The sequence below is a fragment of the Pongo abelii genome, chromosome 13, assembly GCF_028885655.2.
Source record: "Pongo abelii isolate AG06213 chromosome 13, NHGRI_mPonAbe1-v2.0_pri, whole genome shotgun sequence".
Classification (NCBI taxonomy): Eukaryota; Metazoa; Chordata; class Mammalia; order Primates; family Hominidae; genus Pongo; species Pongo abelii.
Genome location: NC_071998.2, coordinates 76,364,265 through 76,379,588, shown reverse-complemented (window position 1 = coordinate 76,379,588; position 15,324 = coordinate 76,364,265). Strand labels below are relative to the sequence as shown.

General features: G+C 43.3%; 1 long non-coding RNA gene across 1 annotated transcript in view; it reads right to left on the bottom strand.

Moving 5' to 3' along the window:
* Positions 1 to 230: 230 nt before the first annotated feature.
* LOC129047899 (uncharacterized) overlaps positions 231 to 15,324 on the bottom strand; it is a 31,558-nt gene continuing 16,464 nt past the window's right edge. Inside the window, exons 4-7 of the long non-coding RNA XR_008509769.2 lie at positions 8,788 to 15,183; positions 8,108 to 8,289; positions 5,941 to 7,788; positions 231 to 480 (exon numbers count right to left, since the gene is read on the bottom strand). This is a non-coding gene — a long non-coding RNA (uncharacterized LOC129047899). The remainder of the gene's footprint in view (positions 481 to 5,940; positions 7,789 to 8,107; positions 8,290 to 8,787; positions 15,184 to 15,324) is intronic.

The window sequence follows — 15,324 nt, the reverse complement described above, 5'->3', positions numbered from 1 at the left end:
TTTTCTTCTTTGTTTGTATGCTAGATTTATTTGTCAAATAAGTAACAGTTATCTGCTAATTGAACAAAACCAGAAAAAATTATAAATAGATATTAATGAAATCTATTTTTAACATTTGAATTTTCCCACTTCTCCAGAGTGGAGGTCTAGCATACTGCATGGACTTAAATTAAAAAAATTTAAATACACATATTGACAAGAAAGAAAACAGATTACAAATATATATTTTTATACATATATTTTATTGGTGTCAACAGATTTTTTAAGAATAATTTTTACTAAATTCAATATTTTTTAATATTGGAACCTAACTTCCAGGTATGAAAGAATTCTACAGTACCTAATTTTTGAAAATACCATTACCAGCCAGGCGCTGTGGCTCACGCCTGTAATCCCAGCACTTTGGGAGGCTGAGGCGGGCGGATCATGAGGTCAGGAGATGGAGACCATCCTGGCTAAGATGGCGAAACCTCATTTCTACTAAAAATACAAAAACAACAACAACAATTAGCCAGGCGTGGTGGCATACATCTGTAGTCCCAGCTACTCGGGAAGCTGAGGCAGGAGAATCGCTTAAACCTGGGAGGCGGAGGTTGCAGTGAGCCGAGATTGTGCCACTGCACTACAGCCTGGGCGACACAGCGAGACTCCGTCTCAAAAAAAAAAAAAAAAGAAAAAGAAAATACCATTACCAAAAGAAAACTGAAGCTTGGCAACTTTTCCTAAGGTGTAAGCTAATTTCGAATATATATATGTATTTTTTTATTTTTATTATTTTTATTTTTTTTAAGATGCTGTCTCGCTCTTTCACCCAGGCCGGAGTGCAGTGACGCAATCTTGGTTCACTGCAACCTCCGCCTCCCGGGTTGAAGCAATTCTCTGCCTCAGCCTCCTGAGTAGCTGGGATTACAGGCGCCTGCCGCCATGCCCGTCTAATTTTTTTGTATTTTCAGTAGAGACGGGGTCTCACCAAGTTGGCCAGGCTGGTCTTGAACTTCTGACCTCGTGATCCTCCCACCTTGGCCTCCCAAAGTGCTGGGATTACAGGCATGAGTCACCGTGCCCGGCTGATAATATTTTTTAAAGTTTGTACATGACAACTACTATTAGCTTTACAGTCTTTACTGTAATTTTACTAATTTTAGATTTAGTAAATAAAAAGTCTTTTAACAATCTTAAAGGTTAAATACTTAATTACCTAAAGAAGTCTGGACTTGTTTCTGCTGAATTATCCTTGTCTCCCAAACTGTGAGAACATTTCCTTCTGTTGCTTAGAGAAGTTCCCAGCCAGCAATCACTGTTTTCATTTTGTCTTTTCAAATACTTTTGGGCTAGCTGCTTGATTTCATGATGCACTTAACTTTTGAGATACTACTCTCATTCTACAGGCAGTCTATTTTAAAATCAGCATTTTCATCAACAAGCAATTATTAAGTACTTTCTATGAGTCACTATGCTTGGGGAAAAAGAAGAGACAGTCACATCTCTACATTTATAGTAAATATTTGTGATTCATGGAAAAACGAGCTTTTAAAGAAACATGAGATATGGGTTCTCAATAATAAATAGTTAATTCCAACCAGAGAAATATCCGGAAAGACTTCAGGAGGAGGATATATTTGAACTGGACACTGAAGGATAATAGTGATCACTATATGCCTAGATGTCTCAAGTCATAAAATCAGTACATAAAAATTTGACTTTTAAATTTTTCTAAAACTGAACTTAATTTCTATCTCAAGTCTCCATTTCTGCCTGCTATGGCAAAACTTAATCTAGACATTTCCAGATAAACTCAGTCAAATATTGAGATTTCTTATGCATTTTAAAATTCAGTCAAACACATCCTTGCTACTCGAGTTGTGGTCCATGGACCCAGCAGCATCAGCAGCATCTGGGAGCTTTTTAGAAATGCAGAATCTTGATCCCCATTGCAGATCTTCTGAGTCAGAATCAAGATTTGTATTAAAAATCCCTAAATCAGAATCAGTAGTTTAACAAGATTTCCAAGTGATTTATATGCACATTAAAATTTGAGAAGCCCTGAAATACATTGCTGTCACTTTCCTCTTCAAAATCTGAGCTCCAGGGCTTCAGAAGTGTACTGGGATCAGGGGCAGTCCTCTAGCTATGCATTGGCAAGGTCAGCCACTGAATTTGCTACAAGGAGTCAACCAGTCTGCTTCTGAGATGGTTGAGCCTTCCATGGTGGCTAGCCTCAGTTGGGAAGGAAGCTGGTCTCCATCTCACCTCGGTCTCAACTTTCTTGCTCTACCATAGGTTTCTCTCTTTCCCTGGCTGCAAGACTTTAAAGATCTACCATATCTCACTTTTCACTAATCTCACATCATTTCCCTCATTTTTCAAAATTTCTCTACTTTCCCAGAAGCTTTCTGGTTCATTCATCTTTGTGGAAGCCTGCTAGCTCAAGCAACTGAAGTTCAACTAGTCAGTGACCACAGGTACAGGGTTGGCCTTCTTGTGGTTGGGAGAGAAGTCAGACAGGCTGTGTCTAACTATATATTGCTGAATTCATAATCAACAATACATAGTTAGTGGAAGGAAAATGGAAACGCTGCTGAGTATGAATCCTTAATCACAACTGCAAAGACAATTTTTCCAAATAATGTAACATTCACAGGTCCCTAGGAATTTGAGGTAGATATCTTTTAGGTGGCTGTTCTTGGCCTACCACATACAGATTAGTATATACACATATATTTCTTTGCTCTGTCGGCTGAGAGGGCCTAAAAAGAAACAAGGTAGCACACAGTGACTATTCAGATCTTGGTTTCTATTGTAATACCATTCTCTAGTAGAAGAAACCAGGGCTATTTGGAGAAATGGCTGATTCTAGTACTGGGCAGGATGTACACATGATGAGCCTAGGGCATCCTGTAGTGCTAGAAACAGGAATTTCTCAAAAATGAACAAACGAAACCCTATCTCTACTAAAAAATACAAAAATTGCCGGGCGTAGTGGCATGCACCTGTAATCCCAGCTACTTGGGAAGCTGAGGCAGGAAAATCGCTTGAACCTAGGAGGCAGAGGTTGCAGTGAGCCGAGATCATGCCACTGTACTCCAGCCTGGGTGGCAGAGCGAGACTCTGTCTCAAAAAAAAAAAAAAAAAAGGCATTTCAAAGGGGCCCAGGAGCCAACTGAAAGAGTTCTCAATGGCCAAAGCTGGAAGAATTAGAGAAAAAAAGAAGTAGTATTGAATTATAACCCAAGTACAATAAATACCCAGCAGTTCGTACTGATCTAAATAAATGATTGAATAAATTAATAAATGGGAGAGAAAAGACAAATGTCCTGTAAAGAAGAATTCAAAATCACGTAAGTAGATACTTCACTCTAAAGACAGGGAGCATAACTTCTTGCCTTTTAAGTGTGGGCTGCACATTTTTACTTCCTTTCAATAATACAGCATAGAAAAGGGGGAAAAGAGTAACTTCCCAGTGGAGAAACCTGACAAACGTCCTTCAGCCAGATGATGAAGGTCAACACCAACAGTCACAAATCACACAGACAGTCTGTACCATTGACATGATGTGAGGAGAATGACACTTTACCTCTGTGGTCTTCCTCCCCCACACCCATAGCCTTAGTTTCATCATTATAAAAACATTCCATTTAAATTTAAATTGAGGAACATTCTTTAAAAAATAGCTGATGAGTACTCCTCAAAACTGTCAAAATCATTGAAGACAAGGAAAGTCTAAGAAACTGTCACAGCCAAGAGGAACCTAAGGACATAGGACAACTAAATGTAATGCAGTATCCTGGATGAGATTCTGGAACAGAAAATGGGTATTAGAGGCTGGGAGCATGACTCACGCCTGTATTCACAGCACTTTGGGAGGCCGAGGTGGGTGGATCACCTGATGTCAGGAGTTCAAGACCAACCTGGCCAACATGGTGAAACCCCATCTCTACTTAAAAAAAAAAAAAAAAATTAGCTGGGCATGGTGGTGCATGCCTTCAGTCCCAGCTACTTGGGAGGCTGAGGCAGGAGAATTGCTGGAACCCAGGAAGCAGAGGTTGCAATGAGCCGAGATTGCACCACTGCACTCCAGCCTGGGTAACAGAGCAAGATTCTGTCTCAAACAAAAAAAAAATGATATTAGAGAAAAACTAAGAAAATCTGAATAAAGTATGGACTTTGGTTAATAATAAAGTAATTATATTGGCTCATTAATTGTAACAAAAGTGTCAGGCCTCTGAGCCCAAGCTAAGCCATCATACCCCCTGTGACCTGCACATTTACATTCAGATGGCTTGAAGCAACTGAAGAATCACAAAAAAAGTGAAAATGGCTGGTTCCTGCCTTAACTGATGACATTACCTCATGAAATTCCTTCTCCTGTCTCAGAAGCTCCCCCATTGAGCACCTTGTGACCCCTGCCCTGCCCACCAGAGAACAACCCCCTTTGACTGTAATTTTTCACTACCTACTTTATTGCTCACACATAGCCTGTTTGGTGGTCTCTTCACACGGACATGTTTGACATTTGGTGCCAAAACCCAGGACAGAAGGACTCCTTTGGGAACCGGTCACCTGTCCTTGCCCTCACTCCATGAGGGGATCCACCTACGACCTCAGGTCCTCAGACCAACCAGCCCAAGGAATATCTCACTTTCTGTTTGGACAGAAAGGCTACAGGGTGTGGTCCGGCTCTTGTGTAAGAATTCCGACTGCACAGCCCTGCACTTCAGCTGTGTGTAATGAAAAGGGTTGGGATGAGTCAGGGAGAGCTAGTGTGGGAGCAGTCTCTAAAGCTGTCTTCAAGGAATGGAAAGAGGAGTGGCAAAGGGATTTAGGATCTATGGGGTCAGCTAGGTTTGGTTTTGTGAGTTTATATAATGGTTTTGTTAGGATGGCAAAACCAGGTATCTAAAGGCAAAAGTATCCTACCATGCCCAGGAAGGAAAGGAGTTGTTGTTTTGCAGAAGGGGGTGAGGTTTGAGAGATCAGTCGGACACAGTCAGCAGGGAGAGCACGTGTGTTTTCATGAAGAATTATGCCAAGATAGGTAACAGATGCGGAAGAAATTTGGGCTTTATTGAAGTAATAGGGGCTGTCTGTGAAGGCTTGTGGCAGTATAGCCCAGGTAAGTTGTTGAGGCTGATGGGTGTCAGGGTCAGCCCAAGTGAAAGCAAAGAGAGGCTGGGATGAAGGGTGCAAAGGAATAGTAAAGAAAGCATGTTTGAGATTCAGAACCAAATAATGGGTTATTGAGGGGTTGCGGAGGGAGGTATTGAGGATAGGAGAGTATATGGGTTTGGCACCACAGGTTGGATAGGCAAAACAATTTGCTTGTTAAGGCACAGATCCTGAACTAACCTGTAAGCCTTGTCTGGTTGTTGTACAGGTAAAATGGGGCAATTGTAAGAAGAGTTTATAGGCTTTAAAAGGCCATGCTGTAACAGGCGAGTGATAACAGGCTTTAATCTATTTAAAGTGTGCTGTGGGATGGACATTGGTGCTTAGTTGGGTAAGGATGATTAGGTTTTAATGGGATGGTAAGGGGTGCATGATCGGTCGTCAAGGAGGGAGTAGACATACCCCATACTTGTGGGTTAAGGTCGGGGGATATGAGAGGAGGATGCGAAGGAGGCTTTGAACTGGGGAAAGGGCGGCAATGAGGTGTGGCTGTAGCCTAGGAATAGTGAGGGAAGCACATAATTTGGTTTAAATGTCTCAGCCTAATAAGGGAACTAGGCAGGTGAGGATAACTAAAAAAGATTGCCTAAAAGAATGCTGTCCAATTTGGCACCAGAGTAGGGGAGTTTTAAGGGGTCTAGAAGCCTGGCCATCAATGCCCACAACAGTTATGGAGGCAAAGGAAACAGGCCCTTGAAAAGAAGGTAATGTGGAGTGGGTAGCCTCCATATTGATTAAGAAGGGGACAGACTTACCCTCCACTGTGAGAGTTACCTGAAGCTCAGCATCTGTGATGGTCTAGGCGGCTTCTGAGGAGATTGGCCTGCATCAGTCTTCAGCCACTAAGCCGAGAAGATCTGGGAAGGAGTCAGTCAGAGAGCCTTGGGCCAGAGTTCCAGGGGCTCTGGGAGTGGCTGCCAGGTGAGTTGGACAGTCCGATTTCCAGTGGGGTCCCGCAGAGATGGGACATGGTTTAGGAGGAATACTGGGCTGCAGGCATTCCTTGGCCCAGTGGCCAGATTTCCAGCACTTGAAGCAAGATCCTGGGGCAGGTGGTCCTGGAGGAACGCCTGGCCACTGAAGTTCAGGCGTTTGGAGTTCTTGTGCGCTGGAGATGTGGCTGGGATTTGTCTCACAGTGGAAGCAAGGAATTGTAACTCAGAAATAGCTACTTGGCTGCCTCTATTCTATTATTGTACACCTTGAAGGCGGGGTTAATTAAGTCCTGTTGTGGGGTTTGAGGGCCAGAATCTAATTTCTGGAGCTTTTTTTAATGTCGGGAGTGGGTTGGGTAATAAAATGCGTATTGAGAATAAGACAGCCTTCCTGCCCCTATGGGTCTAGGGCGGTAAAATGTCTAAAGGTTGTTGCCAAACGGGCCATGGACTGGGCTGGGTTTTTATATTTGATGAAAAAGAGCCTAAATGCTAACTGATTCGGGAAAGGTCAGATACAGAAAAAGGAGCATTAACCTTGACTATGCCTTCAGCTCCAGCCACCTTTTTAAGAGGAAATTGTTGGGCAGGAGGGAGAGGACTAGTCACGGAATGAAAGTGTAAGCCAGACCAGGTGTGAGGAGGGGAGGTGATAGAAAGATTATAGGGTGGGGGAGCAGAGGTTGAGAAAGAATTGGGACCTGGCTTGGCCTGGTGAGGAGAGGTCAGATGGGTCTGTAGGAAAGGAGGATTCAAAGGACTCAGAGCTTGGGGTGGAGAGAGAAGGAACAGACAGGCGAGAAAAAAGAAAGATTTGGGATGAGTCACATTGGAGCAGAGACCAATGTGTAAAAGAATGCCTGGAAGTCAGGCACATCAGACCCATTTGCCCATTTTTTGACAAAAATCATCCAAGTCTTGTGAAATGAAGAAATCAAAAGTGTCGTTTTCTGGCTATTTAGAACAATTATCAAGTTTGTATTGGGGCCAAGAGGTGTTGCAGAAGAAAATAAGACTATTAGGTTTTCAGTCAGGCGAGAGTTGAAGAGGTTTTAAGATTTTGAGAACACAGGCTAAGGGAGAAGAAGGGGGAATGGAGGGCGGAAGCTTGCCCATAGTGAAGGAGGGAAGTTTAAAGAGAAAGATACTGACACGGAGAAGGGAGTGGGTGAGCAGCCCTGGGCTATAATGTAGGTGAGCAGCTAAAGCAGGCATCCCCACAATTGACTTGCCACCAAGGGAATGTGGGTGAATGACCAAGGCACATGTCCCCGGGGTGATCAGACACCAGTGAAATGTGGGTGAATAATCAGGCAGGCATCCCCGCAGTGATTAAACACCAAGGGAAGACTGTCTTCCCAAGTCCGTGACTGGCACCGGAGTTTTGGGTCCACAGATAAAATGTGTCTCCTTTCTCTCTACTAGAGAGGAAAAAGAACTGGAATTGGAAGGACAGGGAGATTAAAGGGTAGTGAGAGAGGGTGATTGAAGGGTAGCAAGAGAGACTGGAGAAGAGAGTGAAAAGACCGCTTACCCAATTTGAAATTGGTGAGATGTTCCTTGGGCTGGTTGGTCTGAGGATCCGAGGTCGTAGGTGGATCTCCTCACAGGGTGATGGCGAGGACAGGTGATGGTCTCCTGAAGGAGTCCTCCTGTCCTGGGTTTCGGCACCAAATGTCATGCACATCTGTGTCAAGAGACCACCAAACAGGCTTTGTGTGAGTACCAAGGCTGTTTATTTCACTTGGGTGCAGGAGGGCTGAATCTGAAAAGAGTCAGTAAAGGGAGATGGGGTGGGGCCGTTTTATAGGATTTGGGTGGGTAGTGGAAAATTACAGTCAAAGGGGGTTGTTCTCTTGCGGGCAGGTGCAGGGGTCACAAGATGCTCAGTGGGGGAGCTTCTGAGCCAGGAGAAGGAAATTCACAAGGTTAATCACTCAGTTAAGGTGGGGCAGGAACAAATCACAATGTCAAACGGAATGTCATCAGTTAAGGCAGGAACCGACCATTTTCACTTCTTTTGTGATTCTTCATTTGCTTCAGGCCATCTGGATGTATACGTGCAGGTCACGGGGGACATGATGGCTTAGCTTGGGCTCAGAGGCCTGACATCCTCCATCATTAATGCCTCTTTAATAAGAACTCTTCTCAAGGCCGCTTTACTTCCAAAGGAAGCTGGAGTCATTCACTGCAAGGGCCATCAAAAGGCATCAGATTCCATCGCTCAGGGCAACACTTAGGCTGATAAGGTAGCTAAAAAGGCAACTAGGTTCCAACTTCTATCCCTTATGGCAGTTTTTCTCCTTCTCAGCTGGTCACTCCCACCTACTCCCCCACTGAAACTTCCACCTATCAATCTCTTCCCACACAAGGCAAATGGTTCTTGGACCAAGGAAAATATCTCCTTCCAGCCTCACAGGCCCATTCTATTCTGTCATCATTTCATAATCTCTTCCATGTAGGTTACAAGCTGCTAGCCCACCTCTTAGAACCTCTCATTTCCTTTCCATCGTGGAAATCTATCCTCAAGGAAATCACTTCTCAGTGTTCCATCTGCTATTCTACTACTCCTCAGGGATTGTTCAGGCCCCCTCCCTTCCCTACACATCAAGCTCAGGGATTTGCCCCTGCCCAGGACTGGCAAATTGACTTTACTCACATGCCCCAAGTCAGGAAACGAAAATACCTCTTGGTCTAGTAGACATTTTCACTGGATGGTAGAGGCCTTTCCCAAAGGGTCTGAAAAGTCCACCATGGTCATTTCTCCCCTTCTGTAAGACACAATTCCTAGGTTTGGCCTTCCCACCTCTATACAGTCCGATAACAGACCGGCCTTTATTAGTCAAATCACCCAAGCAGTTTTTCAGGCTCTTGGTATTCAGTGGAAACTTCATACCCCTTACCGTCCTCAATCTTCAGAAAAGGTAGAATGGACTAATGGTCTTTAAAAACACACCTCACCAAGTTCAGCCTCCAACTTAAAAAGGAGGACTCTGTCAAGGATAAGCCCAAAAAGTCACCAATTAAACAAGTAATTACGCTGAACCCCCTTGGACACTCTCTAATTGGATGTCCTGGGTCCTCCTAATTCTTAGTCCTCTAATACCTGTTTTTCTCCTTCTCTTATTCAGACCTTGTGTCTTCCATTTAGTTTCTCAATTCATATAAAACTGCATCCAAGCCATCACCAATCATTCTATATGACAAATGCTTCTTTTAACAACCCCACAATATCACCCCTTATCACAAAAGCTTCCTTCAGCTTAATCTCTCCCACTCTAGGTTCCCACGTCACCCCCAATCCTGCTCGAAGCAGCCCTGAGAAACATCTCCCATTATCTCTCCATACCACTCCCCAAAATTTTCGCTGCCCCAACACTTCAACACTATGTTGTTTTATTTTTCTTATTGATATAAGAAGACAGGAATGTCAGGCCTCTGAGCCCAAGCTAAGCCATCATATCCCCTGTGACCTGCATGTATACATCCAGATGGCCTGAAGCAAGTGAAGAATCACAAAAGAAGTGAAAATGGCTGATTCCTGCCTTAACTGATGACATTACCTTGTGAAATTCCTTCTCCTGGCTCAGAAGCTCCCCCACTGAGCACCTTGTGACCCCCGCCCATGCCAGCCAGAGAATAACCCCCTTTGACTGTAATTTTCCACTACCTACCCAAATCCTATAAAACTGCCCCACCCCATATCCCTTTGCTGACTCTTTTCAGACACAGCCTGCCTGCACCCAGGTGATTAAAAAGCTTTATTGCTGACACAAAGCCTGTTTGGTGGTCTCTTCACACGGACACACATGACAAAAAGTACTATATTAATGTAAAATATTACTAAAAGGGGCAACTGTGTGCAGAGATTGGGGTCACATATTGGCACTCTCTGTAGTCTCTGCTCCATTTTTCTGTAAATGAAAACTGTCAGAAAAATCATAACATCTTTATTACTATTTCACTTTCTTCATAGTCAGCATCTATTTTTTTCCTTTGGCAATTTAAAGAGCTTAACTTCCTAGCTGGCTAATGCTGATCAGTGGGAATACATATGCGTGGGGTCTGGAGTGAGCTGTGGATCCTGCCTCCCTCAGTGATCTGTGTGGATTTTGACTAGATTTTTAACCTCTCCATACCTCAGTTGCCTGTGGGTATAATAATGACATGCCTCAATTGCCTCACGAAGATAATAATAAAATTGTACCTTCACCTCCAGATTTGTTATGAGATTTAAGTGAAATAATGTCTTTTTTTTTTTTGTGAGGCAGTTTTCGCTCTTGTTGCCCAGGTTGGAGTGCAGTGGCTTGATCTTGGCTCACTGCAACCTCCACCCGCCAGGTTCAAGTGATTCTCCTGCCTCAGCCTCCTGAGTAGCTGGGATTACAGTCATGTGCCATCATGCCCAGCTATTTTTTTTTTTTTTTTGTATTTTCAGTAGAGATAGGGTTTCACCATGTTAACCAGGCTGGTCTCGAACTCCTGACCTCAGGGGATCCGCCCACCTCGGCCTCCCGAAGTGCTGGGATTACAGGCGTGAGCCACCGCGTCTGGTCAAAGTGAGATAATGTCTTGTTGGTAAATTCTACGAAGCAAGGGATCTTGTCTGTTTTGACTCACCAGTCACCCCTGTACAGGGGTTGGAAAACATTTTCTGTAAAGGATCAGGTAGTAAATATCTTAGGATTTGTTAGCTATATGGTCTCTGCTGCAACAATTCAATTCTGCTGTTACAGTGCAAAAGCAATAGACAATAGGTAAATGAATGGGCATGGTAAAGTTCCAATTAAACTTTACAGACACTGATATTTGAATCTCATATATAATTTTCATGTGCCATGAAATATTATCCTTCCTTTGATTTTTTTTCCCCCAATCATTTCAAAATGTAAAGTCATTCATAGGCAGGATCTGAAGCTCACTCCAGATCCCATGCATATGTGGTCCTACATACATATCAAAGTTAGTTAGCCAGGGCCAGCCACAGTGGCTCAGGACTGTAATCCCAGCACTTTGAGTGGGCGGATCACTTGAGGTCAAGAGTTCGAGACCAGCCTGACCAACGTGTTGAAACCCCAGCTCTACTATATTTTTAAAAGCCTGGGCACAGTGGCTCACGCCTGTAATCTCAGCACTTTGGGAGGCCGAGGTGAATGAATCACCTGAGGTCAGGTGTTCAAGACCAGGCTGGCCAACATGATGAAACCCCGTCTCTACTAAAAATACAAAAATTAGCCAGGCATGGTGGCAGTGGCGTGTGCCTGTAATCCCAGCTACTTGGGAGGCTAAGGCAGGATAATCGCTTGAACCCAAGAGATGGAGGTTGCAGTGAGCTGAGATAGGGCCACTGCACTCCAGCCTGGGCAACAGAGCGAGACTCCATCTAAAAAAAAATAAAAAATAAAAAAATAAATTAGCCAGGCATGGTGGTGTGCACCTGTAGTCCCAGCTACTCAGGAGGCTGAGGCAGGAGAATCACCTGAACCCGGGAGGTGGAGGTTGCTGGGAGCTGAGATTGCACCACTGCACTCCAGCCTGGGTGACAGAGGGAGACTCAGTCTCAAAAAAAAAAAAAAAAAAAAAAAAAGCTAGCCAGAAAGTTAGGCTCTTTAAATTGCCAGAAAAAGAAAAATAAATTAGCTGACTACGAAGAGACTGAATAGTAACGAGAACATTACTTTTTTAAGATCCTAAATCCAGACAGTGGGCTGGATTTAGCCTGCAGGCCATAGTTTGCTGACCCCTCGTCTTGTACAAGGTAAGAATTCACTAAACTCAAAATATATTTTGTAGTTTAGTGATAGCATTAGTATTATCACTATTTATGTTTATAGAGCTTGAAGGTAAATGTTTTCAAGGTCGCGTAATTTTGCTTCATAAATTTTAACTGTATATTTACAATGAGCTCCTTTAAAAACACCAAACAAACATCTTCCTATTCATAAACCCTGTTTTACAATGACAGATCTTTGCACCCTTAACTTGCTAGAGTTAACAACATTGAAAAAAAAAGTGAAATCATTTTGCCTTTTCTTAGGTTTCTTTCCTAATTATGATATTTTAGAAGTTAAATGTGAAATAAAAAAATTATTTAGTGAGTTTGTTTATTTTTAATCATTCATGAAACTGTTTCAACCATCTTTGTTTTATAGGGGGTTCTCTGGAGTCTAGTTAAAAACCTCAAAGAGAAAACAGTTGTTGCTATGTGGAAATATAAGTCTTTCTGATAGTATGTTTAGCTTCTTCTCCTCTAGGTTCTGTTCACAGTAGGAACATTCTGTGTTGGAGGGACTGCCTGTACATTACCTTATTGCTCTTACCCTGCATAGTAATGTTGAAGCTCTTTCTAGAATCAGGGTTACAATCCTAAAGTCAGAAGACAGTTTTTCCACAATTAATCTGAAGACAAAAAAGCAACAGCATTTTAATTTATTCTCAAACCCTGGTTCAAAGACTTCCATTTGATGAAGCTCTCCAGAAAATAAATTCTATGCAAAGTAGGGCTGTTTTCAATAAACAAAAATGTTTGGATTGTTGAAATGTCTTTTTAAAAATCCACTTGATTCTGAGCTTCTAGAGTCAAGCATTGGGCTTTGCCTTTTGTCATATCCCCTACAACACCAAGCAATCATTTTCCAAATTGTATGGACTGCATTGTGGAAGTGAATTTAAAATTCCTATAAATTGGCCAGGCGTGGTGGCTCTAGCCTGTAATCCCAGCACTTTGGGAGGCCGAGGTGGGAGGATCACGCAGGAGATCGAGACCACAGTGAAACCCTGTCTCTACTAAAAAAATACAAAAAAAACTTAGCCGGGTGCTGTGCTGGGGACCTGTAGTCCCAGCTACTGGGGAGGCTGAGGGAGGAGAATGGCGTGAACCCAGGAGGTGGAGCTTGCAGTAAGCCGAGATTGCGCCACTGCACTCCAGGCTGGGCAACAGAGCGAGACTCCGTCTCAAAAAAAAAAAAAATATTCCTATTAATTTAATTTAGCTATTGGAGCGGAACCAAGAAAGAATATAGGGATCTGAGCCAAATAACAGTTGGAAAGAAGCATTGATTATCCTACCTCTGGCACTACCTTTATTTCTCAGTAGGCTCGCCTTAATATATTGGCATGCATACCCCTATGTGATGACTTGGAGGCAAAAAAGCACAAATTTCCTAAGTCTTCATAATTTTCAGAAGAGGAGAATGTGCATCTTTTAGCATCACATCTCACTTGAGAATAGGTCCATACAGAGACTCAGTGGTACATTTTCCTCTGGAAGCTTCTTGTACAATGCAATTGTCAATTGAAGAGGACTTCTGTAGATTGTAAAATTCTAGGCAAATGTAAGGCTTAACAAAATTATTCTTATTACCGCCGGGTGCAGTGGCTCACACCTGTAATCCCAGCACTTTGGGAGGCCGAGGCGGGTGGATCACCTGAAGTCAGGAGTTCGAGACCAGCCATGATCAACATGGAGAAACCCCGTCTCTACTAAAAATACAAAATTAGCTGGGCGTGGTGGCACATGCCTGTAATCCTAGCTACTCAGGAGGCTGAGGCAGGAGAATTGCTTGAACCCAGGAGGTGGAGGTTGCAGTGAGCCGAGATAGTGCCATTGCACTCCAGCCTGGGCAACAAGAGCAAAACTCCGTCTCGAAAGAAAAACAAGTATTCTTATTACCAAAGTGATTTATTTTATTTTAAATTGCTTAGTGAAGTGATTTTAAATTAACAATAAAATGGAAGGACAAACTATTAAAATTTTAAAAATAGATTACCTATAGGGAGGAAGAGAACAGTGAAGACAGAGAAGCTAATTTCTTCAAACACATTTTGTTTATATATTTGATTTTGGAAGCATATAAATTTTTAAAAATAATCATAACATGGTGGCTCACGCCTGTAATTCCAGCATTTTGGGAGGCCGAGGCAAATGGATCACCTGAGGTCAGGAGTTTGAGACCAGCCTGACCAACATGATGAAACCCCGTCTCTACAAAAACACAAAATTAGCTGGGCGTGGTTGTGCATGCCTATAATCCCAGCTACTCGGAAAGCTGAGGCAGGAGTATAGCTTGAACCTGGGAGGCAGACGTTGCAGTGAGCTGAGAACATACCATTGCACTCCAGCCTGGGCAAGAAGAGCAATACTCCATCTCAAAAAAAAAAAAAACAAAAAAAACTCATAATATAAAATTAAACGTAAAATTAAAATGTAAACAAATGAACTTAAAATAAGAGATCCAGTTGATTGCATAACTACAGAGACAGACATTGTTATGAATGTCTTTAAAATACAGATGCTCCTTGGCCGGGCACGGTGGCTCATGCCTGCATTCCCAGCACTTTGGGAGGCCGAGGTGGGAGGATCACCTGAGGTTGGGAGTTCAAGACCAGCCTGACCAACATGGAGAAACCCCATCTCTACTAAAAGTACAAAATTAGCTGGGGTGGTGGCACATGCCTGTAATCCCAGCTACTCGGGAGGCTGAGGCAGGAATCGCTTGAACCCGGGAGGTGGAGTCCGCGGTGAGCTGAGATCATGCCATTGCACTCCAGCCTGGGCAACAAGAGAGAAACTCCGTTTCAAAATAATAATAATAACAAATAAATAAAATAAAATAAAATAAAAACCAAAAAACAGATGCTCCTCAACTTATGATGGGGTTTGATACAGTTTGGATTTTGTCCTCTCTAAATCTCATGCTGAGATGTAATCCCCAGTGTTGAAGGTGGGGCCTGGTAGGAGGTGCTTCAGTCATGGAGGTGCGTCCCCTATAGCTTGGTGCTGTCATCAGTATTGTAAGTGAATTCTTACAAGATCGAATTGTTTAACAGTGTGTGGCATCTCCCCCACTGTCTCTCTTGCACCTGCTTTTGCCACGTGACACGGCTGCTCCCACTTTTCCTTCTGCCATGAGTAAATAGCTCCCTGAGGCTTCCCCGGAAGCTGAGGAAATGCTGGTGCCATGCTTGTATGGCCTGCAGCACTGTGAGCCAATTAAACTTATTTTCCTTTTTTTTTTTGAGACGGAGTCTCACTCTGTCGCTCAGGCTGGAGTGCAGTGGCGCGATCTTGGCTCACCGCAAGCTCCACCTCCCGGGTTCACGCCATTCTCCCGCCTCAGCCTCCCAAGTAGCTGGGACTACAGGCACCCGCCACCACGCCCGGCTAATTTTTTTTGTATTTTTAATGGAGACAGGGTTTCACCGTGTTAGCCAGGATGGTCTG